Below are 27,563 nucleotides of genomic sequence, written 5' to 3'. Positions count from 1 at the left end.
TTTGTATCATGGCTCAGTTACAGGGAATTGTGGGAGCTACATCTTGGAAGGAGACAGGCCTCTGTGAGAGGAAAATTTTAAGTTTTGTTTCCAGCTGCAAGCAGTTGGGAGGCCTGAACAGAAACACCTGTTTATCTCTGCTAATCTGCTGGGAACCTGGTGCTCAAGGTCATGCAGGCCTGAGAAGGTTGAGAACAGAGATGGGAGGGGGGCCTGCAAGGTGCGAAAAAGTGAAGGTTCGGGAAGATGATTACATTAGAAAGCCCCTGATTGGTTAATTCATCCTGGACCGTTGGGTGTCTTTTTCCTTAAGTATAGGGTCTGAGACCCATAGCCTTCGTTCCCCTGGGATTCATCTTGATGGGTGGTCACCTAGGTGGGGTTCCACTGCTTCTTACCTGATGCTATTCTCTCTGAGGAGAGATGAGACTTATCATCAACTACCTCTTAAGTAAGTAGACAGGCTACATAGTTTGTTATTTTCTGTTGTGTTGAACTCTCTTATGTTATACCTGAACCCCTGGTTGGGTGTGTGGTTTTGAGGAATTGTATTGCTGCTATATATTAATGTGCACTTATATTTTTAATAAAGCTACTTCTTATTAACCTGGTGTATTTATCAAGGGGAAGGGTTGGTTCTGAATCCAGCACCTTGACCACTGACCACAAACTACCAAGAAGTTAAGCAGGAGTGTATTTTGGTGTAACCAGAGGTTTCTGGACAAGGAGTGTCGGTTTGGCTCTTGTCTCTTTGAACCTTGGTTTACCTATTTCTGGGCTCTGAGTTCCCCTAGCTCGGAGCTGAACCAGTGAAGGGGTGGTGGCAGCCTATTTTCTACCTTGCAGGGTTGGTGTTGGTTTGCACAGCCTTGGCAAGGGGAATTTGGTGATTGGGTTCCAGATCAATTGCCCAAAGGGAGGGAATTGGGTCTGAAGCATGCAAACCTTGGCTCTTGGGGGCCAGATTTCATGACAAGGAGCAGTACAATACATTTTGAATGTCACTGATAGTATGCTGGAATTCTTTCTCTTATCACTCCATGCATCATTGTAAAGGCAATAGTACTGAGATATCCCATGGAAATTTAGCTGAATCATTTATTATTTTTGCAATTCCATTTAAAAATGCAACTTCTGCCTCCGAGGAAGGGCTTTGTTGTTTTCTGCACTGGAGAGGGCATGATTTAATAGGGATGCTGCAATGTACCATAGGGTGGTGAAACTATCTTTCACTCAACGTCCTGATCAAAGAACACCAGCCTGGGAGTAGGATATGGCAGGTATAGATACCTGACAGAGGGGGCTTGATGGCATACATTTTCTCAATGACCCACCCTCCATTTGCAGGAGAAGTTGATTAGCCACTAATAGGCAACTTAAGGAAGAAATGTTGATTAGCCACTAATAGGCAACTTAAGGAAGAAATGTTATGAAGTTACACAACTGACTGTGGTGGCCTGTTTTGCCTGCTTTGTAGCAATCCTTGGAAAGTATCTTTTTTGTTTCCATTTCACTATCACCAGGGATGCTTTTACATTGTTGCGACTGAGCCATTGAGGGCCTAAGACGGAGTGGGGAACTCATGGCCCTCACCCTAATGTCGTGCAGGTGGAGAGTAAGGTGCCCCATCTACTTTGGGCTCCTGCCCTGTCCATCACATGGATGCAGCCACTGATCAAAAAGCTCTCCACTACTGGGGGAATGCAGCCCTTCATAAAAGGGGGGAAAACCTGATCTAAGTGGACCTATAGATTTGGAAAAGGGCCTTAAGAGACACTGGATGCCCAAACCTGTCACTGTTCTTTCTGTTAGGAAAGGCCACCTCCCAAGGAATGGTTATGGACAGCTATCATTGACTGGTCTAATCTGCTTTACAACAGGGACAGGGAATCTGTAGCCCTCCAGCTGTTGTTGGACTACAACTCCCATCATCCCTGACTACTGACCATACTGACTGGGACTGCTGGGAGATGGAGTCTAAGAACATGTGGAGGACCAAAGATTCTCTACCCTAACTTTACACCATTCTCCTCCCAGTTTTCCACCCACTGGCCAAGCTGATCTGTATTTTTTTAAGACATTTATATACCACTTTTTAAGGTAAATGCCACAAAATGGTCTAAACAAAAACATTAAAATATAATAAAGCTACAATAAAACTATATAATAAACTACAAGGGGAAAAAAGCTTTTGAAAGCTAGGTATCCCCTCCCCTCTGTCCAAGGCAGTCCTTAGAAAGCCCTGAGGTGGTCCCTGGGAGAGATCACGCCATCCAGAATGCTGATCCTTGCTCTCTTCTCACAATTGTGTGCTTGCTTGTAAGGGAAGTTGTGGCCTTTTGGTATCACCTTGTACGAAACATATTTTCTTGCCGCTTATGTCTGTACAACAAGTAGGTCTGTGCTGCTTTCTGCATGATTTGGCCAATTGGTAAAGCAGAACCATATGATCATATCCTGGCAAGCCTGCCATGAGAAATGATCATATGACTGTTACCACTCACATGGTTCCTTTAACCCACTTTAGGGTGTGGCATGATTACCATACTTCAATGGTTAATTTATCAATCAGATTTCAGTCCTTGAAGTCATTTTTGCCCGTGTCATTTATATGACATAGTTGGGCATTAAAACTCATTCAAGAAAAAGGATCTGAAACACACTCACTGGAGTATACAGAACAAACAAAAATTGCTTTAAAATTTTGTATTTTTCATATAATACAGTGCATACAATAATAAGCAAATGTACTTATAAGATAAATTAAGTAGAGGGGAACGCTGTACTCAACAATCCTGCATTGAACTGTTAACAGAAATAATTGTTAATCTGCAATTTTAGTGAGCTTTTAGGAAACACATTTTATTTATTTGATTTATACCCTACCTTTTCTCCCAGTAGGAGCCCAGGGCAGCACCACATTTCCACTTTGTTAAACAAAAAAAGGATCTTAAGTGGTGGTGTATGGTTAATATGTATAACAATGTTATTCTCCTAGAAATTCATTAATTTCTATCTGTAAGCATTACAAATGACAGAACAGTAACTGGGTAGAATCCAAGGTGGCACTAAAGAGAACATTCTGTCTGTGCAAGGATTTCTGCTTGCCAATGGGTCATTCCCCCCTTCTTGTCCCAAGTGTCTGGAGCAGATTTGGGGATGGCACAGGAAATGTGCAGGGGAAAAAGAGAAAAGTCCCTTTGCACAAGCACAAATCCTTGCATTGACAAAATGTGTTAGTAGAATACCACACATTGTTTTTAAGCACCATCTTGCTGGCATCCCACATTAGGTGGCACAAGAGCTTCTGCTTCACTTGCAATTTTATTATTTATTTTATAAGCCACTCATCCTGTAGGATCCCAGGAAAGATGACATATAATAAAACAAACATCATTAAAATGACATTAAACCATTAAAAACACATCCACATCATCATCATGAAGAGCTGTGCTCACTTACAGACCTCTTCCCAATGTTTGTGTGACAGAAGGGTTTTAAGCTGTTGTTTAAAAATGCATCAGTGAGGGGACATGATCTCTAGGGAGGAAGGTCACCACATAGACCTTATTTTCTGCTGCCACATAGCAAAAGGCCTTCCCAACAGTGTTAACGATTTCTTTCCTTCATTTGTCAAGTTCCACACCAGTAGTACAGAAGCACTTTGGAATTACAGCAATAAAGGATGCAATTGTAGCTAGAGCAACTGCTCCTTTGACTTAGTTATTTGCCACTTAAGGGCTAGCAGTTTCAGTCATCAATACACAGATACTCAGAGATAATATTCATACTTTTTATTGAAGTCAAAAACCATCAGCTCCTCCAAACAACTATCATCACCCTAAACTCTTGAAATTCTGAAGGCCAGATGGAAAGCCAAGCATACTTTTTAAAAGCTCACTGAAATGAGTTAGTAATTTTAGAAACCAACTTAAAAAACCATCCAATATGGAGTGTGGTGGTCTCAAAGCATTAAAAGCAAAATTAATAGGATAAGGGATTTCACATTTCAATAACCAACTAAAAATGTTCATTTTTTTCAAACCAAAGGTTGAAAACAAAAAGTAATCAGGCATAGTTCTAGGGCATTAAATAAAACAAAACACACACACATGAGAGTTAATTTTCCTTTTGTTTTAGTGATAATCCAGAACCTGAAGTGGTTTGGTGTGGGTGGGTGTTGCACTTTGCAGATCTCACAACTTTGCTTGTCCAGATATGCTGCAAATCAAGAGACTGATGCAAGCTGTTCCATGTGGCTTGGATACACTGAAGTGGACAACAGGTTGGGGGGGAGGGGGGGACCTCTGAGAGGCAACAATTTCTTATAAGCCCACTTCAGACTGTTGGGTCATCCAGGATTTAAACTAAGATTTGGGTTGAAATTTCATTGGGTCTTGTCTGGTGGACACAGATAGGTCTCACAACACAATTAATGCATTTTCTTAATAGCCACTGGTGTAACTGAAGTCAGGAACATTTAATTACATGGGAAATTGCCTTATACCAAGTGAGACTATTCATCCATCTACCTCAGTATCGTATACACTGACTGGCAGTGTCTTTCCAGGCAGGATTCTTTCCCAGCCCTACGAGGAGTTGCCAGGAGCTGCTGTATGCAAAGTGTTCACTCTACCACTGAGCTAGGGTCTACCTCAGATCTGCTTCAAACCTTTGTTAGAAAACAGACTGCTTGAGCCAGCAGCATATAAAATGAGGGCTAAACCAGATCCATGTTCAAAAGCTTGCAGTTCGTTAAATCACCGGCTGGTATTCTTGTTAATCAGTCTAGATAGCATGCTTTATTTCAGGAACTGCAATTAATTTTGGCTGACTAATGTTACATATGTGGATATTCCAGTACTTACCTGCATGTTAGTATTTAACAGTCACTTTTTTAAAGAGCTGCATGCACATAGGTTTTGCTTACATGAGGATACTAACAATACTTTCTAAAGTCAATGGATGAAGAAAAAGGTTATCTTCAGAGATCACAAAATGGACCCAAGGGCTTATTCTCACAATGATATTTAGCTTATCTTAACATTATCTGACCATACGTCACTGTATGCGCACTGAGAATTAAGAACTCTACAACTAAAATAATTTGGATGATCCTGAGATGAAATGTCCCAGGCAATTTTCTTGCCCTTTCAAGACATTTGCTCTTTGATAAATACAAACCATGATGTCAGCAACATGAAAATGTGACTACTTATATAATGACTACATACTGTTTTCTCAAACATTGATATAAATCTTATAAATATTTGTCATCTTAGAACTGTGTGGATGATAGCCAATTAAGTCACATTCAGAGACTCAGGTCCCTGGGTTTCTACTCCAACTATGTTGTTTTGTGCCTTCAAGTCAATTATGACTTATGGCAACCCTATGAAACAGTGACCTCCAATAGCACCTGTTGTGAACCACCCTGTTCAGATCTTGTAAGTTCAGGTCTGTGGCTTCCTTGATGGAATCAATCCATCTCTTGTTTGGCCTTCCTCTTTTTCTACTCCCTTCTGTTTTTCCAAGCATTATTGTCTTCTCTAGTGAATCATGTCTTCTCATTATGTGTCCAAACTATGACAACCTCAGTTTCATCATTTTAGCTTCTAGTGACAGTTCTGGTTAATTTGTTCTGACACCCAATTATTTGTCTTTTTTGCAGTCCATGGTATCCACAAAGCTCTCCTCCAACACATTTCAAATGAGTTGATTTTTCTCTTATCCACTTTTTCTACTGTCAAACTTTCACATCCATACATAAAGATCGGGAATACCATGGTCTGAATGATCCTGACTTTAGTGTTCAGTGATACATCTTTGCATTTGAGGACCTTTTCTAGTTCCCTCATTGCTGCCCTCCCCAGTTCTAGACTTCTTCTCATTTCTTGACTATTGTCTCCATTTTGGTTAATGACTGTGCCAAGGTATTGATAATCCTTGACAAGTTCAATGTCCTCATTGTCAACTTTAAAGTTACGTAAATCTTCTGTTGTCATTAGTCTTTTTTATGTTGAGCTGTCGTCCTGCTTTTGTGCTTTCCTAACTTTCATCAGCATTAGTTTCAAATCCTTATTGGTTTCTGCTAATAGTATGGTATCATCTGCATAACTTAAAGTACTGGTATTTCCTCTTCCATTTTTCACACCTCCTTCATCTTGGTTCAATCCCGCTTTCCATATGATATGTTCTGTGTATAGATTAAACAAATAGGGTGATAAAATACACCCGTCTCACACCCTTTCCGATGGGGAACCAATCGGTTTCTCCATATTCTGTCCTTACAGTAGCCTCTTGTGCAGAGTATAGGTTGCACATCAGGACAATCAGATGCTGTGGCACCCCCATTTCTTTTAAAGCATTCCATAGTTTTTCATGATCTAGACAGTCAAAGGCTTTGCTGTAATTTATAAAGCACAGGGTGATTTTCTTCTGAAATTCCTTGGTCTGTTCCATTATCCAATGTATGTTTGCAATATGATCTCTGGTACCTCTTCCCTTTCTAAATCCAGCTTGGACGTCTGGCATTTCTCGCTCCATATATGGCAAGAGCCTTTGTTGTAGAATCTTGAGCATTACTTGACTTGCATGGGATATTAAGGCAATAGTTCAATAATTACTGCATTCCCTGGGATCCCCTTTCTTTGGAATTGGGATATATATTGAACGCTTCCAGTCTGTGGGCTATTGTTTAGTTTTCCATATTTGTTGATAAATTTTTGTCAAAATTTGGACAGATTCAGTCTCTGTTGCTAGTAGCAACTCTGTTGGTATGCCACCTGTTACTGGTGATTTGTTTCTTCCAAGTATTTTAAGAGCAGTTTAAATATGATTAATCCAAATGATTAATCCTAATGAATCCAAACATGATTAACATTCAATATCACTCTATGCCTTTAAGAGAAATGGGTCAGGTCATTTATATCAGCGGTTCCCAACCTTTATGAGTATGTCCCCCTTTGTAAGCTAAAAACTTTTGTGACCCCCCCCCCCATAATTGTAATTTAGTTTCTGTTAATTGACAAAAATGGTGCGGGGCAAAACCCACTGGGTGACCTTGGACCTAACACAGTCTCTCAGCCTGTCCTATCTCACAGGGTTGGCGTAAGGATAAAATGGAAAGGGGGGGAACCATATGCACCAACTTGGAGGATAGGTGGGATATAAATGCAATAATTAAACAAATAAATACATTTCAGCTGCAGTATGCGAACCCCAGCCTCAGCCAACCTGCTGAGCTTTAAAAAAGTTTATTATTATTATTATTAATAATAATAATAAAAAGCAGCAGCAATATGAAGACAAAATGGTGGATAGATTGAGGGTTAGTGCTTTTAGGGCCTTGGGATGATCATCAGAACTGATGACTTGGTTAGTGTGCACTTGGGGAATGAGAGTGGAGCAAAGACAGATCAGCACATGAATACACACACAAACACCTGACCCTCCTGCAAGCATCTGCAGGGATGCATTCATTTAGGCATGTGGGAGGGGGGAAGTGCTCTACTGCCTCAGCATCTTGGAGAGATTGGGGGGACGGACTGTAGGTGGAAAAAAGGGGGGATGCTAGCACACACACTTAGCCTCCGAGATGGGGGCGAGCAAGTCCTGATCTTCCTCTCTTTGGCTCCATCTGGGCAGCCTCACAAATAAGAATATTTTTTTAAAAGATGGCAGTGAAGTAGGAGCCAAGGCAGGCTTGCAGGAAGGAAGAGGGGAGAAGCAGCCTTTCCTTGCAGTCTTGCTTCTTTTTTGCTTCATGAAAAGCCCTCTCCTCATTCTGAATAAGGGTGTCATCAACCGTGGCAGTGCAAGATGGGAGTCTGCGATAGTAATCCCCTCTTCTTCCTGGTAGCTCCACCCTCAGCCTCCTTTGGTATCTGCCATGTATTTTATAGGCAGATGCCTGCTCTCGGTGTGCCTGAAAGACGCTCTCACGCTTCAGCTTGTTTAGAGCAAGGGGGAGGTATTGTCTGCAGTGGCAGTGAAGAGCAGGCAGTGTCCAGGGAGTGAAGACTTTTTAAAATAAATAAATAATTCATTTCCTTACTGTTCATGGCCCCCTCTGAATTATTTTATGGCCTCCCAGTTGGGAACCACTGATTTATACGGTATGGGGCAGACTTTAATTTCTATGGTGCGGAGTTATGGCCAGCATATAGCTGAGAAAGTGTAATTCTATTATGTTATAGACCACTCCATCACAAAGACTCAAGTAGGTTTTATAGTATGTAAAATACTTGCCCGTAAAATACAGAATCCAGTAAAAAAAAAAACCACTCCCCCTTCCACATAGCCAATCCAAGTATAAGGAGTTGTAGCGCTTCCAGACAATGCTCAGCTTTACAAATATACCGTCACCACTTGGAGAATGCAAAGATGTATGGGAGGTGACAGTCTTTTGACCTTAAGCAATTTAGAACAAAGCAGACCACAACTAGCATCTTGAATTGTGACCAGTTGCCTACAGGAAGCCAGTGTGGTCAATGAAGCACTCAGGTAACATGTTCCTGAAGACCCACATAGATCAAGTGGATCTGGCTATTGTATTCTTGTATGTCATGCACAGCACATTATAATAGTCTAGCTGCTTGGTGATGAAAAAGGTACGAAAGACTAAATCTGCAGAAAATTTAACAGGCACAAAAAGGAACCAAGGGCCTTGTGTCATCAAGAACATGGGAGAGGAAAAGGTCTCTTACCTCACAACAGCACTGTGGTAGGCAGCTTCTAAGCAGTTGCAGCACAGTTAAACATGTGGCAAGTCACCTCCATCCATGGAATATCCATGGAAATAATGTGAAGTAGTGAATAGAGTGTTGGACACCACCAGGATTTCAACCCGTTAAGTCATGAAGCTCGCTGGGTGACCTCAGGCCAATCACAGAGAGAACAATCTACTACACAGGGTGGTTGAGAAGATAAATGGGATAATCTCTGCCCTCCTTGGAGACAGTGGGACACACATGACACACACACAGTGTCAAGGCACAAGGTCCACCTTAGTTCCTGAAATACGTAATGAGCTAAACCACTCTTATTAGAATCCACTTCCTTTTAGAGCATAGACTTTCCCCACTTACATTTAAGATAACTTACGTATCTTAATTCTGCAACTAACTGGGGAGATCAGGAGCATGTGTGAATTCATTGCAGATAAATTCATATATGAATATTAAGTTTTTTCTGCTTTAAAATTTTAGCCAGCATCTAGGACAAGTATACTTTCTTTCTGGGCCTAGAGAAGAACTACACAACCATGGAGCAAAGTTATTGAAAAATGTTGTATTATAGCACATTCACAATATTTGACTGGTAGACAACCTCAGCATATACCAAAATACTGCAATGCAGGATAAAACATTAAGAGGGAAAAACAGAATTTCATCTGGCAGATGAGAAAACAGTTGAGATAGAATATCCTGCTGCAGATATATGCAGTTTCGCAAGATTACACTTTATTGTGCCCAATATAATGCAACTGAAGAAACATTACAATGGACATAGTAAGGAGTAAATTAGTTGATACTTCACTTTGGTATTATAAGTCATTCCCAGTTTAGTTGAGTGTATTCAATACACAGAGAAAAGGTAACGTAGTAGTAAATCAACAAAGTCTGGGGGAAAGTTGCAGGTGCACAGTAAGTCAAGACTCGTGTACAGAAGCTTCACTGAGCTTTAGGGCAGATTCACATCTGGTACAATGACAGTGCTCAGCTAAATATAAAAACCGCCTCAACTGAGAAATGTTATTTGGAGTTATATGGTGATGCAAAATTCTACCTAGTGCTTGCTTTCTGATGGCTGTTTCATACATGCAAGCCATCATGTGATGTTGCAATCATGGACTGATGAATGTACATGCATAAACTCTCTTTCAGCCAACTCTTCAAAATCCAGCAATATGGAAGCAATATGTTTCTGGGGGAAAATGATGAGTTTAAAATTTTATTATGTTCAAATTACAAAGGACATGAGGCTGGAAATACAAACACTGGTCCAGCTTGGTTCCTAAGTAACTAATTTTGTTATTACTATAATACTCACATTTTACTTTGGCCTTAAAACTAAGTAAGTCATTGATTCTTGTGGAAAACTCACTTGCTGAGTAACAGGACCATAACATACCATCTTCCTTTTGAAGCTTACTATGAATAAAGATCATACAGAGCAGAGGCCGGTGAATGGCCGAAACTAGTGTGTGCTGAAGCTAAGATCCATTAGCAGGAATGTGTACCCAGCATTTCCTTCTGTAAAGCAGCAATTGTTGCTGGCATAGTGATCACATGGTAAGCTCATTTCTGTTACAAACTTGTAGATGACAAAAAGTGAGAACAAAGAAATCCCTGTTTCCTTGCCTTCCCACATATGCCAGTGATGCCAACATTGTAGGAAGATAACAAAAGCAATCCACTTTATATTCCTAGAACAGAAACACTTACAAGGCAAATATTAAAGAAATGAAATTCCAAGCACATTCAGTGTACCTTAAGAGGACTGCATGCTGAGTTTGAACTGTGTTTAATGTGCTTTAACTCTGGATATATTTTCAGTGTAGCCCTGCCAGATGAAGTGCACTCAAGTTTTCATAGGCTTCAAAGAAATGAGCTAAAAATATATAAACACAAGATACTTTGTACCTCCCAGTCTTATTAAATCTTAACTGAAATTCTCCCTATAAAACTGAGACTCTTCAACAACTCTGTAGAATTAGTTCCTTTCATCTTAAGGTTGATTCTCTCAAATGGATTTGACTGCCATGTGTTTTAAAAAACCTATACAGGCATCTCTAATGCAGAAATCACAAGTTGGTTCCTTATACAACATGCATGTGGCTACCAGCAGTCTCTCTAACAGCACATCAGCCTGGGTCCAATGCAATGCTAAACTATGTTTTAATGTTAAGTGCCCAAACCTCAGGATCATATGGCCAGGAGGAGATCAGAAGCTTTTGTTTTCAATTAACTGCAATTTACTGTTCAGGGGCACCTTACCTTGTATATTCCTGCTTGGTCACTTCAATCCTCGGGAAAGACGCTCTTAGTAATGCCATATGCTTCTGAGGTTCCTCTTATGTCTATTTAGTGTGGCACCACATGCCCTCTGAAATGCCCTTCCAGAGAACATAAGGCAGGCTCCTACAGTATTGACATTTAGGTGCCTACTTAAAACTCACTTGTTCACCCAGGCTTTCCTTGAGATATCTAGTTATCCTGGTGTATTAATTTGATCTCCTAACTTGTGTATTTTGTATTTGTTTTATAGACGTAATATTATTGTTCACCACCATGATATGTTTCTTAATATTGGTGATATAAATTTGTTTGCAAATGAAAATAAAACTGTGATTAATCTTAAGCATAGCTTAGGGACACAAGTCCGCTTCATAAACCGCAGCTTGAACGTAGCTTGTTTTCCTAAATCACACTTAATTCTAACTAGTTTACTTGGGTTTAGAATTAATGCTAACATTTGGTTAGTTAAAAAGAGAAGTGAAAGCTTCCAATCACAACAATTCTGGAGGAGGAGAGGTGAGCTAATGAGTCCATAGCTAGTTTACATAACATTAAAACCATGGGATCTGGCTTAAAAAAATCATACTTCTTGAAGCAAGGGATTTAGAGGATAATTTCCGTCATCCTAAACTATGTATGTATGAGGTAAGTAGATCATGTTGTATGTACAGTAGGGCCCCGCTTTTCGGCATTCCGCTAATACGGCAGCTTTCAATTAGAGTAAGGCCCCACTCATATGGCGCTTGTTCCGCTTCTATGCTGGTTTTTGGGTGTCGAGCGCCATTTTATTGATGGAGTTCTGCTTTTAGGCGGGGGTCTGGAACATAACCCGTCATAAGAGTGGGGCCCTACTGTACAGGCTACGTGTATGCCATGATTTCACAGGAATGCAGAGAGATGAAGAATGTGGTGGATACAGAATCTGGCTGACTATCTCTGCTTATTTTAATTTTCTAAAAGCAAATCTCTAGTCTTCTGGCTCAAATCTCAAAAGACAGAGGTGGCTAAATAAGATCATCAGATGTTGGGGGTAGAACTAAAAAGTCCTTTTCCCTCCCCATGAACTAGCAGAAAACAGCATTATGCAAAATAAGACACCATCATAATCTTTCTTTATATATAACTGTTTAACATAAACAAACTGTATACCATAAACATCTCAAGGCAGCTTGCGATACAAAGAATATATATATATTTATGTACAATAGAATTTAATAAAAATGGAATCACACACAAATTCCCAACAATTAAATCCCGCTATTATGCATATTTAATTTACGCAGCTTGGAGAATTCAGCTTTTCTTATTGCAGAATTTAGATTGACTGGGTGCAGGATTTTTTTTAGTATGAGTACATGCAGCTCCAGGTAACAGACAACACTTGCTCTTTCTGTTCAGCTTCAAATTGTTGCATAAACTGATTTCATGGTATTGCGAGACTTTAGATCAGAAAGGAAGTCATGGGGAAAAATGTATGGATCTCTCCTGTTCTGTACTTTAATTTCCTTCTGCTTTATAACAACACCTATGCACTTACCTTACTTGTATATGATCTTCACTATCAGAACAACATTCTGCTGATCCAAACACGTCAAGAAATAGACCAACTGCAATTCTTCTTTTAAACAATATAAAGTAATAGTGCAGCTTCATTCATAACAACATAACACTAAGGGTTTATCTGCTCTGCTCTTCAAGAGTGGCAATTACAGTCAACTTCCATGAGGCACACAACACTAATGGAAGCTGCCGACAATTGCAATGCAAATGGAATCAATTCCTGCGTTAGACAGGCCCCCCTCATAGTCTGTATGTTGTGAAGGAGAAACATCAGCACAGTTTGTTCCACATATTTTTCCTGCTCCCTTGCTTCTAGAGCAGTAGGTGTAGAGAAGGAACCAGCAAGTGCTAATGGAGTGGAACCCGAAGATTAAAGGGTAGTATTAGAACAGCCATTAGAAAAAAAATATTAAAGACCACATTGTCAAATATTTTATTTTAATTATGAAATTAAGGCTAATATCTGAAGTGCTATACAGTTGTAACTTTCTGCCTTATTAGATTTAATGAAGGATCAGTTGGAATATTTGTCTGAATAATTAAAACACAACTTGGACAACATCTGCAGAGTTCACTACTGCACCTATCAAACATCACATTGTAGCGTAAGACAATTCTATCTGCTCATTTCATTATGCATGATCCTTAAAGGTATCATGCTCTATTTCTGTAAGAGTAGTTCCAGAAGAATACAAGATGCCTTGGATATTATTGATGCATTTGTTGTAGGTTGTAATGACGCCTTGATGTACTTTTATGAAAAGTGTGGCTTTAAATGTCTTAATAAATACATAATAAATAAGCCAGGCGTACCAAGAATGTAGGATATTGCTTTAATGTAAGAATAAGCTTGCTGGATGAGATAGTCTATCTAATCCAGTGATCTCTCTTAAAAACTGGCCAGACAGATCCATTCTGAAGCTCACAAGCAGAGTTTGACTTTAATACCATCCCCAGCAATACAGTAATACCCCAGTTAATGAAGTAGATGCATTCCTTGACATTGCTTCTTCAAGAGAAACTTTGGTACCAGAGGTAGGAATAACATGGAAAGAATAGGGGTAGATTCCTACACCACAGAAAAAGAAGAGCAGTTCAACATGTTTCAGCAAACTTTTTATTCAAAATTAACAATATGCAGGTCTGAAATGAAACAACCAGGTCAGGTAAACTTTGCCCATAGACCACTTGAAGGCTTCACACCCCAGAGCAGGCAGGCAAGAGGCAGCCACCCCCCCGTCCCCCGTGGTCTCTCTCTCTGTGCCATCAAGCACATACTCAAGCAGACGCATGTACAGTCAACAGTGCTTCCAGAGCACCCAAAGCACTGTTTACTGAGGTAGCGGCTGCGCCACCTGATAAAGAGCACCATTCTAGTCATGCATGAGAGCTGCCTGCAGCCGCCGCAATCCAGTAAACAACCAGACACATTCTGACTTTGAGTGTGCACCACCCCCATGCCCCCAAACAAGACTTTGTTAAAAGAAGCTTCTTTCCTAGAGGATTTGTTAACCGAGGTATTACTGTATTCTCTTCCCTCTGGAGCAGCCTTTCCCAACCAGTGCCTCCAGATGTTGTTGGACCACAACTCCCATCAGCTTCAGTCAGCATTGCCAATGATCAGGAAAGATAGGAATTGTGGTCTAACAACATCTGGAGGCACACTGGTTGGGAAAGGCTGCTCTGGAGGTACCATTCTATTGCTGGGTGATGATGACACTCAGTTTCAGCATAAGGTTCTAAAATCTGCAATCAAATATACACATGAAAGTAGATGGGACGAAGCTGAAGTTGGAGGCATCTCATTTTTTTTTTACCCATTGCTCAAGAGTGTTGCCAACATAATGGGGGAGAAAACATAAGCGGAACAAGTTCCAGCATGCCTTCTCCCAGCCATGTAACTGGGAGCCTTATATAGCCTTAGAGTCTTCTTATGGTCAAAGATGACTGTAAAATCTTTGGAAAGATTTATAAATTTACTCAGCATAGTCAACATACCACCCTATCACACGTACTCTAACCCACCACTTCCCTGCTTATAAAACTACACCCCATAAATTAATGAAAAAATAGCAAAGAGAGAGAAGGAAACAAAAAGAATAAGATGGGGTTGGGTGAAAATCAACTATTTTTTTTTAAGTATGTAAAAGATCTTTTCATCAAGTGACATATAATGGAAATGCTGGATTTTAGTGCACAAGGTTGCTAGTTTATCAATATCTCTACCACTAATTTTTTTTGAAGAATCCCCATAAACAAATCATAATCCAAAATTAAATGAGTAAAAGAAAATTGTATGTGGATACAGCTAAGGTTAATGTGGCAATCCAAAGTTCAGAAGCTTCAGTATATATGCACAGAGAAGTTGAATCACACAGGTGGGCTAAAAACCGGACTTCTGGATCAGATCAAAGGTCTATCTAGTCCAACATTTGTTTCCCACAGCGGCCAGCCAGATGCTTATGGAAAGCCCTCAAGCAGCACATGAGCACAATAGCCCTCTCCTGCTGCTGTTTCTCAGTGAATAGGGCCTCTGATCCTGGATGCTGTGGAATGATCTCTCCTCTGAGGTGTGTTATGCACCAATGCTATTGGAGTTTTGTCGACAGGTAAAGATGCACCTCTTTGTCCAGTACTTTGGGAGGGAGGGAGGTTTAGTGTCTAGAGCTTTGTTAGCTGAAATATCTGTTCAACTGCTTCCCTGAAGGACATTGACAATATTAAGTACTGATTTACAGTTTTATATGTATTATTATTTATTTGATTTATATCCCGCCCTTCCTTCCACTAGAAGCCCAGGGCAGCAATTTATGGGTTTTCAGAAATGTCGATTATTGTTTTAATAATGTATGTATTCCCTCCCTGGGACAGCATGGTGAAGGGCTGGATAAAAATACAACTAAATAAAAATGTCATGTAACCATGAGAACTAATAGCAACTGGTAGTCTTATCCTTCAAGAATCTGTCCGATCCCCCTTTGGAAATGGACTGCCTTCAAGTCGATTCCGACTTATGGCGACCCTATGAACAGGGTTTTCATGAGGCTGAAAGGCAGTGACTGGCCCAAGGTTACTCAGTGAGCTTCATGGCTGTGTGGGGATTCGAACCCTGGTCTCCCAGGTCGTAGTCCAACACTCTAACCACTGCACCACACTGGCTAACTATTCTAACCACTCCCTTTAAAGCCATCTAAACTGGTGACCATCACCTTTGTGAAAGTGAAAGCAACTGTCAATTTTACTATGCATTGTGCAAAGTACTTCCTTTTATCTGTCTTGGATCTCCCCTCATTCAGTTTCTTTGAATGACCTCAGTTTCTAGTATTCTGAGGAAGAAAAACCTCTCCTCAATCCACTTTCTCCACAAATGTGGGCACCTTTATCATGCCCCCTTACTCACTCTTTTTGAAAACTAAATAGCCCCATATGTAACTGATCCTTGTAGTGGAGTTGATCTAGCCCCTGATCATCTTGGTTACCCTTTTTTGTACTTTTCCAGCTCTACAATATCCTTTTTGGGATACAGTCACCAGAAATATACACAGCATTCCAAGGGTGTTCCACCACAGATTTGTATAAATGTATTACAATATTGGAAGTTTTATTTTCAATCTCTTTCCTAATAATCCCTAACATGGATTTGCCTTATTCATATTTGCTGTTGCACATTGGGCTGACATTTTCATTGAGCTATCCTGGTCAGTCACCAGCAGCTCAGTCCCATCATTTTATATATGAAGTTGGGATTTTTTTCTACCTGACTTCCAAGTTAAAACTACATTTGAGAAAATAAGTAGGAAACAAAAATTTTGACTGGAGCTAAATTGTCTGTTGATTTGGACACATCCTGACAGCCAGTGATACTATCTTCAGGGCTCAATTCATACTGCTGATTTTGAGCGACAAAGTCTCAGGCAGCTCAGGATTGCTATACCTCAGAGATTGCCTCACTCTACTTGAACTGACCCAAACCCTGCATTCTTCATCTGAGGCCTTCTTTGTGTGTCCCCTCCAAGGGAAGTGCAGATGGTGGCAACACAAGAATGGGCCTTTTCAGTGGTGGCTCCCCACTTGTGGAATGCTCTCCCCAGGGAGGCACACCTGGCACCATCATTATCTATTTTTAGACACCAGGCAAAAACCTTCCTGTTTACCTGGGCTTTTGGCCCTTGATTTGAAGGGCTTTAGGTGTTCGTGGCCTCTTTTAGTGTGGCAGATTTTGTAAAACCTGTCTTTTATCTGTACTGATGTGTTTTGAGGGTTTTTTAAAATTGGTTTGTTACTATTGGTTTTAATGTTTTATTGTGCTTGTAAGTCACTTTGGGTCGCATTTGTGAGGAAAGTGACACAATAATAATAATAATTCAAAGTTGACTGCAAAGATCATAAAAAGACTTCTAAGAACTAAGTCAAGATGTACTGGGTCTGGGTATAAGTACAGTTTCATTTTTTCTCTAATGCAGTTAGATATGGCAACAGTTGGAGATGCTGTTTTATCCAAAGACTGTTAAAGAAGTGGCTTAGAATGTGCAGTTTTAAATCCCAGGCAATATAAGAATCCCACAGAAGATAAATTAAATTCCTCCTGAAGTTGAGAAAAGCTCTTAAATCTATTGTCTTATTAATGCTGATAATATGAAAAGGTTGTTTGTTCAGTCCCTTCACCACAAATCTCTGGCTTCTTCCATAAGATTAATTCCATTTGTGTAAAACATCTGAACCTGAACACATATTAGCCTATTTCCAAGATAATCTTTGGGGGGGGGGTATACTGAAAAATCCAATGAAGTCTGTTAAACACTTTTTCTGCAACTAGAGAGAATGCTAATATCTCATCACAATTTTTTATTTGATGGTGGTAACATCAATAAGATGGCACAAGTACCAAACCTCATGATTCCAGTGAAGAAGACAGGAGAAAACCTTAAGATGTTTGGCCACAGCCAATATTTTCATTGAATGTTTGTTACGGAAATCAGCCTACAGTTTGTTCAGGAGTGAGAGTTCTTTGTTGGTTTAAGAAGGACCAACATAGCAGCTTCACTCCCAGCCCACTTGGAAGAAAATGGTATTTGTTGGTGTCCTCAAGCTTTTAATAAGACAGGGATCAGAGATTCCGGTAGATTTTTATGCCACTCCATAGGAAGGGATCTGGATCCACAGACTTACCCATTTTTCATGATTTGCCTTTTCAGTTTCAGATGCCTGCAGTAGTAAAGGTGCCAAGCGGCAAGCTCCTACTTGCCGCCCTGGGTTCCTACTAGGAGGAAGGGCGGGATATAAATCTAATAAATAAATAAGAAAACCCACCGTTCTTTTAACATGGGAAGCTTCACTTGAGCCAGTAAGTCTGAGATTGCATCACAATGAAGACATCATCACTATATTTGGATCAGATGAACAAAAGTGTACTTTTAAAAGTTAAATATACAATTTCGTTCTTATTCTTGATAGATGGGGAAATACTGCCATATTACGTTGGCAGTGAAATAACCTACCTGCATTCTCAGCCATTTTCCAGAGTGTCTGTTGAAAGCAAGGTAATATGAATTCTGTCTGCAAAGAATATAACTTAGTCAGGCATTCACTGTTGGAGCAATCCAACTCTGCTAATACTGAAAACCAGTTTTGCTGCTGACTTCAATGGAAGGCTGATTGCTCCCTGTGTTTTCATTCTTCTATGCAGGAGAAGTGGATCTTATACATTAGGGATTGGGAGGCTTTTTCAGCCCAAGGGCCACATTCCCTCATGGGTAATCTTCTGGAGGCCACATGTCAGTGGTGGATGGGGCCAGAGGCAACAAGTGCACGGAGCAATGAATGTGACTCTTAACTTTATACAGTAAACTAAATTCCAGCCATGCAAAAGTCAGATTTCTACACCCACCACACCTCTCCATCAAGGCAAGAAAGAGGCATTAACTCAGTTCAAGGACACATTCAAGCCAGGCAAAAACATTTGAGGGCACAGAACAGGGTTAATGATAGGCATGGCCTAGGAAGAGTCCTAAGGATCACATTTGGCCCATGGGCCTGAGGTTTCCCACCTTTGCACAACATGATTCTGAAGTGGCATGTATCAAAATAGACCAAAGGATTTCACCCTCTCCCTCAAGAGAAGTGTACTAGAATCACTTATAGTATCCACAACCTTTCCCTATGCTATCCATTTTAGAAGACAAAGCAGAGGTAGGAAGTATTCTGTTTCTCTCAAAAAAGCCTCATTCTAAAAGCCTCATTCTAAGTCCAAAGGTCAAGGAGTCCACTGACTTCTAATTACCATAGTTATTAAAATGATGCAAATTGCTCTTAGTGAGGGTAACCCATGTGCCATTTACACAAAGAAAATTGCAAATATTTTAAAATACATAACTTATTTTTCAACTATAATCCTACAACGCTGTGACTGATAATTATTCAAAGCTGAATATTTAATTCATTCTGAGGATGTCAAACATGTAGAATGAAAACATCAGAAATTATGTTTATAATTCATTAGGCAGATCATTTTTGCTGCTGTTTAAATAGGCATCAGTGTCCAAAGTACAGTAATAAGTGAAGTGTCAACAAAGGTGATGGTGGTTCGCATTACCTGAACTAAATAACCCAGAATATCAATCTTTTTCTCTTTCATAGCAATTCTGAGCTAGTCAATTTTTTAAAAAATTATCTAATGCAAGTTTTTTTTTAAAAAAAAGGTCAAAATGTATGTAAATGTGCATATTCTGCCTTGTGCATATATGTAGCAACAATACCCACTTTGTTCAACCAGATGAAAGACTCATCTGATCCAGCATTCTGTTTTCAACAAAGGCCAGCCAGATGTTTCCAGGAAGTCCATAAATGGAAATTAATTATTGTGTACTTTTATTCTCCATGAATCAGAGCAGACATTCCAGTCTCTGCAGGAGTAGGCTCCTTCCCTTGATCTGGAGGCAGGGTGTACCAACTTTGCTCCAGAAGGGGAAGGGTCACATAATCTTTGCTGAAAAGTAATGCCTATTTATGATGCCAGTCAAGAGATAGGACAGTAGAAATACCCCAGGGGGTCCTTAGGGGTCCTTACCTATCACCCCCCACATGTATAGCACAGGTCTTATCCCCATGATGTCAACGTCTAGTAAGTGTAGGATAGCCAGTTTCATCAGGTAATTCTTCTGGGGATACCACAAATGTGTCCCAAGACCAGTGAATGAATTCCAATACAGCCCTCAATACAGCCTCTCAAATCCATGCATATGGTGCAATGTTCTCCCACACTTAAGCAAAGTGATGGAGTATATGAGGCTCTGTCTGTCCAGCAACAAGAGAAGTTTGGCTTCTTAGTTCCCTCTGAGGAGAAGGAGGAACCACAGGAGGATCATTATGGACCACTGCCAAAGGGCTTGGGTTTTAATCACTTGGCAAGGAGGTTGCTAGGAACTGAGAAGGGTTCAGAGCACTGGCCTACAACACAAATTTACATGGACATATAGAGTGCCTTTGGGCAAATTTAGAGGGTCCTGGAGTCTCACCTGCACTGTGCTTTGCGTGCTCAGTTGTCTTGTCAGCAAAGTTTTTGTTTTCTTGTGTCCATAATCAGGTGTTTAAGAAGAGTCTTAGTAAGGAGGAACATGGGTTATGGCGCCCCAATTTCAGCGATCGTAGGTAGAGGGAGGTATGGCCATGGGGAGGTGGTGAGCTACCACAGAAGATGAGGGCAAGGCTATCTACGTCTTGTTCCTCTCTCCCACTCCTCTCATGGACAGGTTCCTTGTTGCTCATCTGCTGTGCTCACTGGCCTGTATGTGCTGTTGTTTAACGCCAGATCAGTACACAGTAAGACCACACTCATCTATGATCTGATCATGTATGAAGACGCTGATTTGGTGTGCTTTACCAAGACCTGGGTGGGTGAGCTGGAAGGTGTTGATCTGACCCACCTTTGCCCACCTGGATACTCGGTGAACACAAGCACAGGCTGCAGGGACAACAGGGAGGAGTTGCTGTGGTCTACAGAATTTCCATCTGTGATACCAGGAAAACACTATCTTGGAGCTGACTGTGAGGGCCTGCACCTGGTGTTGGGCCAAGGAGACAGTAAACTAGGGTTTCTGCTAGTGTACCATCCACCCTGCTGCCCGGCAGCTTCTCTGACTTAGCTGGTGGAGGCCATCTTGGCTGTGGTATTGGAGAAGCCCAGAACAATAGTCCTGGGTGATTTCAATGTCCATGCTGAGGCTGCCTCTAGTGTTATGGCTTGGGACTTCATGGTCTCTATGATGACCATGGGGCTGTCTCAAGTTGTCACCGGCCCGACACATAGGGCAGGGCACACCCTTGACTTGGTTTTTGCTCCAGATGGAGGAAGGGGTGGTCTGGATATAGGGAGTGGATATCACCCCATTGTCATGGTCCGACTGCTTCCTGATGAAGTTTAGACTTACGGCTCCAATCCTCCCCTGCAGGGGTGGTAGTCAGATTAAGATGGTCAGCCCCTGGAGACTAATGGAATCCACAGGATTCCTGAATGCCCTGGGGGAGTTCCCACAGATAGAGCAACCTGTTGAAGCCCTTGTCACACTGTGGAACAGCGAGGTGCGTTGGGCTCTTGACACGGTTGCCCCTGAGCAGCCTCTCTGGCATTGTGGAGCCCAGTTTGCACTTTGGTACACCAGTGAACTAAGGGTGAAATGAAACAGGCTGGACGATGGCTAGAGTGCAAGTGGTGAAAGATGTGCTGTGAGGCTGATCAGGCACGAGTAAAACATCATAACCGTGCCTACTGAGTGGTAATGAGGGTAGCAAAGAAGGCCCATTTCTCTGCCACCACTGCATCCTCAAGTAGCCGTCCAGTGGAGCTTTTCCATATTGTCAGGTGTCTGTTGACATCAACTCCAGGTAATGGAGTTTTAGACCCTTCGGAGGTCCACTGTGAATTGTTTGCAAGGCACTTTGAGGGTAAAGTTGCTCACCTCCGGAGCAAACTTGATGCCCTATCCACATCTGCTGTAGTCCCTAGTGAGGTGTCCAGTGTAACGTCTGCTGCAACTTCTTGGGATCTGTTTCAGTTGAGGTGGCCTGATGACGTGGACAAGGTGCTTGCAACAATATGGCCAGCAACATGTCCTCTTGACACTTGCCCTTCTTGGCTTATTAAAGCTTGCTGAGGGGGTAGACTGCGTGGATCCAGGATGTGGTCAACATGTTGTTGCAGGAGGGAGTAGTTCCAGCTGCCCTGAAAGAGGCGGTGATCTGACCGCTCTTAAAAAAGCCCACCCTGGACCCATTGGTTTGTGACAACTACCACCTGGTCACAAATAACCCCTTTTTAGGGAAGGTGATTGAGAGGGTTGTGACACACCAATTGTAAGAACTCTTGGATGAAACAGATCATCTTGACCCATTCCAGTCTGGGTTGAGGCCTGGTTATGGGACTGAATCGGCCTTGGTCACCCTGATGGATGACCTTCATTTGGAGAAGGACAGGGGGAGTGTGACCCTGTTATTCTTGATCTCTCAGCAGCCTTTGATACCATTGACCATGGTATCCTTCTGGGCCAACTTGGTGAGATGGGTATTTGGGGCACTGTTTTACAGTGGTTCCGATCCCATCTCTGGGGTTGCTTTCAGAGAATAGCATTGGGTGATTGTCTTTTGGCCTGATGGCAGTTGTGCTCTAGGATGCCGCAGGGTACCTTCTTGTCTCCTATGCTGTTTAACATCTATATGAAGCCCTTGGGAGTGGTCATCAGGAGATTTGGGGCAAGGTGTCAGCAACATGCTGATGATACCCAGCTCTATTTCTCTGTAACATCTGAATCAGGAGATGCCATGCCGCTGCCCGGACTTGGTGGTGGGCTGGATGAGGGCCAAAAAACGGAGTCTGAATCCTAGCAAGACGGAGGTGCTGCGGGTTGATAATTCCCGAGTTCAGGTAATTGGTCAGTTGTCTGCTTTGGAGGGGTCTGTACTCCCTCTGAAAGAGCAGATTCGTAGTCTGGGGTGCTCCTGGATCCATCTTCGTTGCTAGAGGCCCAGGTGACCTCAATGCCTAGGAATGCCTTTTACCAGCTTTGGCTGGTAAGAGCTGCAGCCGTTTCTGGACCGAGATAGCCTGATCACTGCTGTTCATGACCTGATAACCTCCAGGTTGGATTACAGTAATGAGCTCTATGTGGGGCTGCCCTTGGGAATGGTCTGGAAGCTGCAGCTGGTGCAAAATGCAGCGGCGAGTCTGCTCACTGGGACAGGGTATTGCCAACATGTCACCCCACTGCTGAATGAATTGCACTGGCTACCTATTAGCTACTGGGCTAAGTTCAAGGTGCTGGTTTTGTTGTACAAAGCCATATACAGCTTGGGACCAAGATACCTGAAAGACTGTCTTACCCCATATATACCCAGTAGATCACTGTACTCTGCAGGTAAGGGCCTCTGCAGCTATCATCTTGTCAGAAGGTCCATTCCACACAACATAGGAAGCAGACCTTTAGTGTAGTGGCACCTACCCTGTGGAATTCCCTCCCCTTAAATACTAGACAGGCTCCATCTCTGTTATCTTTTCGGAGCCTACTGAAGACCTTTCTCTTTTAACAAGCCTTTTAAGTAGAGACCTTACCCCAGTCTGGGCTGGTGTTAGAACTGCTTTTTAATATGTTGTTAACGCTTTTTTAAAAAAGATGTTTTAAAAACTTTTTTAAAAAAAATGTTTTTAAAGATGTTTTGCTTTAATATATTTTAAAGTCTGTTTTTATGATTTTAGAGTGTTTTTAGCGCTTCTGTTTGCCACTCTGGCCTCCTACTGGGAGGACGGGCGGGATATAAATCTAATAAGTAAGTAAGTAATAAGTTTTTAAAAAGAAGTATTTTTTAAAAAAGGAAAGGGGCAAGAGATCTGAGGCCCAGCACAAAAGACTCAGGGCTCAGTCCCCTTGATTAACCCATCGGAACAGCCTGCTGGATCAGGTCAATGTCTCATCTAAGTTCAGCATCCTGTTCTCACAATGGCCAATCCTTAACAATGTCCCTGTCAGTTGGGCTCATGGCCTTTAGGGTTGCAATCCTCTTTCCTGGCTGTGGATAGCACCTTCTTCTTGTCTCTTGCCTTCACGAATAGACAATATTTGTGTAGACAAGTGGCTCAGTGGATAGCTGTTCCAGCACAGGGGTTCCAGTGCTGTCCCAGAACAGTGAAGTGGGCTTGGGATCTAAGAACCACATGCCAGCTTCTTAGCAATGTGTTGTACCTGGCTATCATTTCTCTGGATTCCAATTGCACTGTATCCACAAATGAGCCCATCAGAAGATCTCTGGAGTAGGTAGTTTTCTTCAGTCCAACTTTCAGTTGCTTAAGTGACAGTTCTGTGTTGCCAGGTTCCTCTGACTACAGGTAAACTGTCTTGGCAAAGATGGAGTTAGTTACTGAGACCCAGAATGATGCTGACAAAGCTTCAAATCTCCACCCATTTGTCACAGGCATCTTTTGGCCACCCTCTCCTGGTATCACTGGGGTGGAGGTGAGGACCATCAATAGAATATCCAACTTTAGAACATGAAGCTATCCCACAATGGCCTCAGGCAATATATAATGCTGTTGATTATCTTGTGTAAGGATATTCTTCTTATAAGGATTGTCCCACTCCACCTTCCATACCATGTGGAAGAAATGTGGGAAAGGCACAGCCTGGGTGATAGAGATCTCAGCATTTCCATCATACTTAGGAAGTAGTGGAGATGTGCCTGTCTTCTCCTTGCTCTCAGAAAGCTGAAAGATATGGCATACTTAAAAAATATAAGGAAAATATCCACTCAAAACAGGTGATCCTGATTGTTAACAGCATTATTTGGTTCTTCCTCAGGCAGCTCACCCTCTTCTTTGCCACCAAAATCAAGTGAAGATTGTGATCTGTTTAGAGAGAGATGCCGTGGAGGGAGCTTTCCAAGTTGGTGCCTGTATCAACCTTGGCAGAATTCTTAGTGGGGTGGTATTTTCCTGAGCCTTTGCCACCAACATCCCTAAAATGGTCTGTAGATCTCCAAGTCTTGGGTTTATTAATTGGTCCTATCTTGGGAGAACAAATCACAGAAGAGAACAATCTTCCACTTGAGCAACTATGGGAGAATCGCTGTTGGAACGAACTATGATCCTTCTCATGTCTGCATTCTGATCCACCATGGTATGGGGTGAATTGCTGACCATTCCCATATGATCTCTTCTGCAGGAAGATACAGGGTATGGTCCCATTCAATTCAGAAGAAATGAGAGCCTAAACCATTTCAGAAATTCAGGGTGGGCTGGCTCTCCACTGAGGTCAGATACTGTAGGGGCTGGAAGTTAGAGAGATCCCCAGATTATTTACTCCTTCTGTTGGTGGACCAGTGCTGGGCACTGCTGGGATGTTGTGTACCTTGTTGTTCAATCTCAAATGGTGTCTGTGCCTATCTACTTTCTGCCCAAGAAGTTGCCATCCGAGTATGTACTTGATACTGCGGTCTAATGGACTGCAATATCTAACTCTCTGCCTGATCTGCTTGAAGCTTCATAAAAAACTAATGTAAAAACTTTAGCTGCACTGCAAATAGACTTTGTGGAAGGAGGAGGTGGGCTGCATGGGTATTTGGACCTCCATAACAAGACTTAGAATCATAGAATAGTAGAGTTGGAAGGAGCCTATAAGGCCATCAAGTCCAACCCCCTGCTCAATGCAGGAATCAAAATCAAAGCATTCCCGACAGATGGCTGTCCAGCTTCTCTATGGACGCTCTCCTTGTTGTCTTTGGGTAGATGCGGCTGCCGTTGCTGACACTGATGGCAGTCAGTTCCCATAAGCCCCTCACTTTGCTACTTGTTTTCCTTGTCCATGCCTAATCCATGTTAGACAGGGAAGATAGAAGAAAGGAATGGTTAACTGTTTTTCTTTCAAATTGCTCTCCCCAGAGCTCTGCTGAGGCCCTGTGTCCTTGATGTTACACAGGACCAGTCAGGAAGTGTGAAGAGAGGCCTTCCCCTTCCAGAGTAACTAAATGTTGGCAGAATCCAGAACAGGTAAGAATCCTGCTCTTGGAGCCTGAAATGCCTTCTGGAGTCAGGAGAGAACCAAGTCATCACCTTCCTCCACATGAGCCTTTTCGACAATTTCATTCATCTTCTGAGACTCTGCTTCAGAAATATGGTGGGTGTGTATCCAAAGACAGGGCCTTTTCAGTAGTGGTGCCCAAGAACTGAAACAGCCTCTCAAGGGACAGCTGTCTTGTCCCCTCACTGCTAACTTTTAGATGGACAGCAAAGACTGTTTTATTTCAACAAGCAGGTGCCTATTCTTAGTCTGAAGCCAAGCCCGACAGATGGAATATGCAAAAGACATTTCTCATTCTTTTACATGACAATGAATTGTTCAAGGCTGCAACACTTTGTAGCTTTAGAATGACTGGAATATGCCAGAACCCTAATAGGGGCACCAGATTTTCCTTGTGAACTAGTACTGTAAATTCACAAAAATGTACAAGGTGATCAAATTTCCTGTAAAGAAACTAATGCAAGTGGTGAATGCACCATGCCAGTTACTACTGACCAAGGGCAGATTTCAATGGGCTTAAACATGAACCCTGCATGCACAGAACATCTTCATAAACAAGATGTTATAATTTTATACCAAATCATACACTATATTCAGTTTTAACTTCTCCACTCTTCTTCCTTGACACAAATCAAGTATAAGTATTTTAAATAAAGAAACGTCTATACAAGTGCACACTGGAAACCTGCATTTCCTTAAAAGGTCGCCGACAATCCTGAGTCTTCTGATTTTTCTTCACTTCGCACAAAAGCAGTAAACTATACCATCCAGCTTAATTAAGCATATGGTGGAAGTAATTACATCCTTTTTCTTGGGGGGAAAAACCAGAGGGAAGCTGGTTTAGATACGACAGGCATAATTACATACAAACTGACTAAGCAAAACAATCACTTATACAGAGTTCATACAAGAGATTCTCCTGAGCATCTTATCAGAAAGATCCAGTTATTACTCTAGCTTTGAGAACAGTGTAAGCTCCCTTTGTTTTCCCACCAAATTTGAGTTTCATTTATCAACAGAGTGCAATTCTTGATTTTTACAAGGTCATAAGAGCTTCCAATTTCCTATGTCTCCTTGTAATTACTGCAAAATGTGGGCCCACAAATAGCTTACCAATAACAAAAAAAAGTCATAGTGCAGCATAATAGGAAAGTATACATATGAATAAGCTTTTGTAGCCTTCTTACGTTCTGCACTGCTTCCAGATATTCTATTATTCGTTCTGGGAACAGTTTCCAAATTATACATAATTAATCAGACTAGAAAATGTCAAGTAAACAAATGCATTACAATAATAAACTGTTCATTAAATACTAAACAGTAGTCCTCCTTCAACATAGCAAAAATGTCCTCATTACTAACGTGCTCATGAATAGGAATAATTTGCAAGGTAATCACAAACTGTTTGGCTAAGAAGAGTTGATGAAGCATCTTTCAAAACCATCATCACACTTTTCTAAAATAAAACTAAGATAGCAAGTTTAAATATTTCATCAAAGGACATAGCCTCTTTCAAACAATCTGGCACCTTCTACATCCACATAACTCATAACACAAACCACTAAACTGGATATCTAAAAGGACAAAACCAATTCATTCCATTTGTTCATTAGCAAGCATGCAAAGCTGAGCATGTAATAAAACAGAGAGAACACTGTATGTAAAGGTGCTTGACCATCCTCCTTGAGGCAAATCATTTTCTCTCCAACATAAAATAAAGCCCTCTACTTAACGACAGTTGAAATGTTTTTTTTTAGTTTTTACGCATATGCTAATGTTTTCTGGTGTTTGGCTGCACATTTAATTTTTTGTGTGAAGAATGGAAATATTTCGAAAAAGAGTTTTATAAGGAAACATGGCACCTTAATGTCCAAAAGGATTCTGGACTATCACCAAGGGCTCATTCACCAGCAGCTTTTTAAAA

At 41.4% G+C, this 27,563-nt stretch overlaps 1 long non-coding RNA gene across 1 annotated transcript; it reads left to right on the top strand.

Moving 5' to 3' along the window:
- The first annotated feature begins 355 nt into the window (after positions 1-355).
- Positions 356-27,356, top strand: LOC133377523 (uncharacterized). Its single transcript, XR_009760726.1, has 3 exons — positions 356-451; positions 15,027-15,190; positions 25,501-27,356. It is a non-coding gene; the product is annotated as an uncharacterized LOC133377523 (long non-coding RNA).
- The last annotated feature ends 207 nt before the right edge of the window (positions 27,357-27,563 follow it).

Source organism: Rhineura floridana, chromosome 2 (assembly GCF_030035675.1).
Source record: "Rhineura floridana isolate rRhiFlo1 chromosome 2, rRhiFlo1.hap2, whole genome shotgun sequence".
NCBI classification, from domain to species: domain Eukaryota; kingdom Metazoa; phylum Chordata; class Lepidosauria; order Squamata; family Rhineuridae; genus Rhineura; species Rhineura floridana.
Note: the sequence above shows the minus strand (reverse complement) of the source record. Positions and strands in the feature narration are given on the sequence as shown.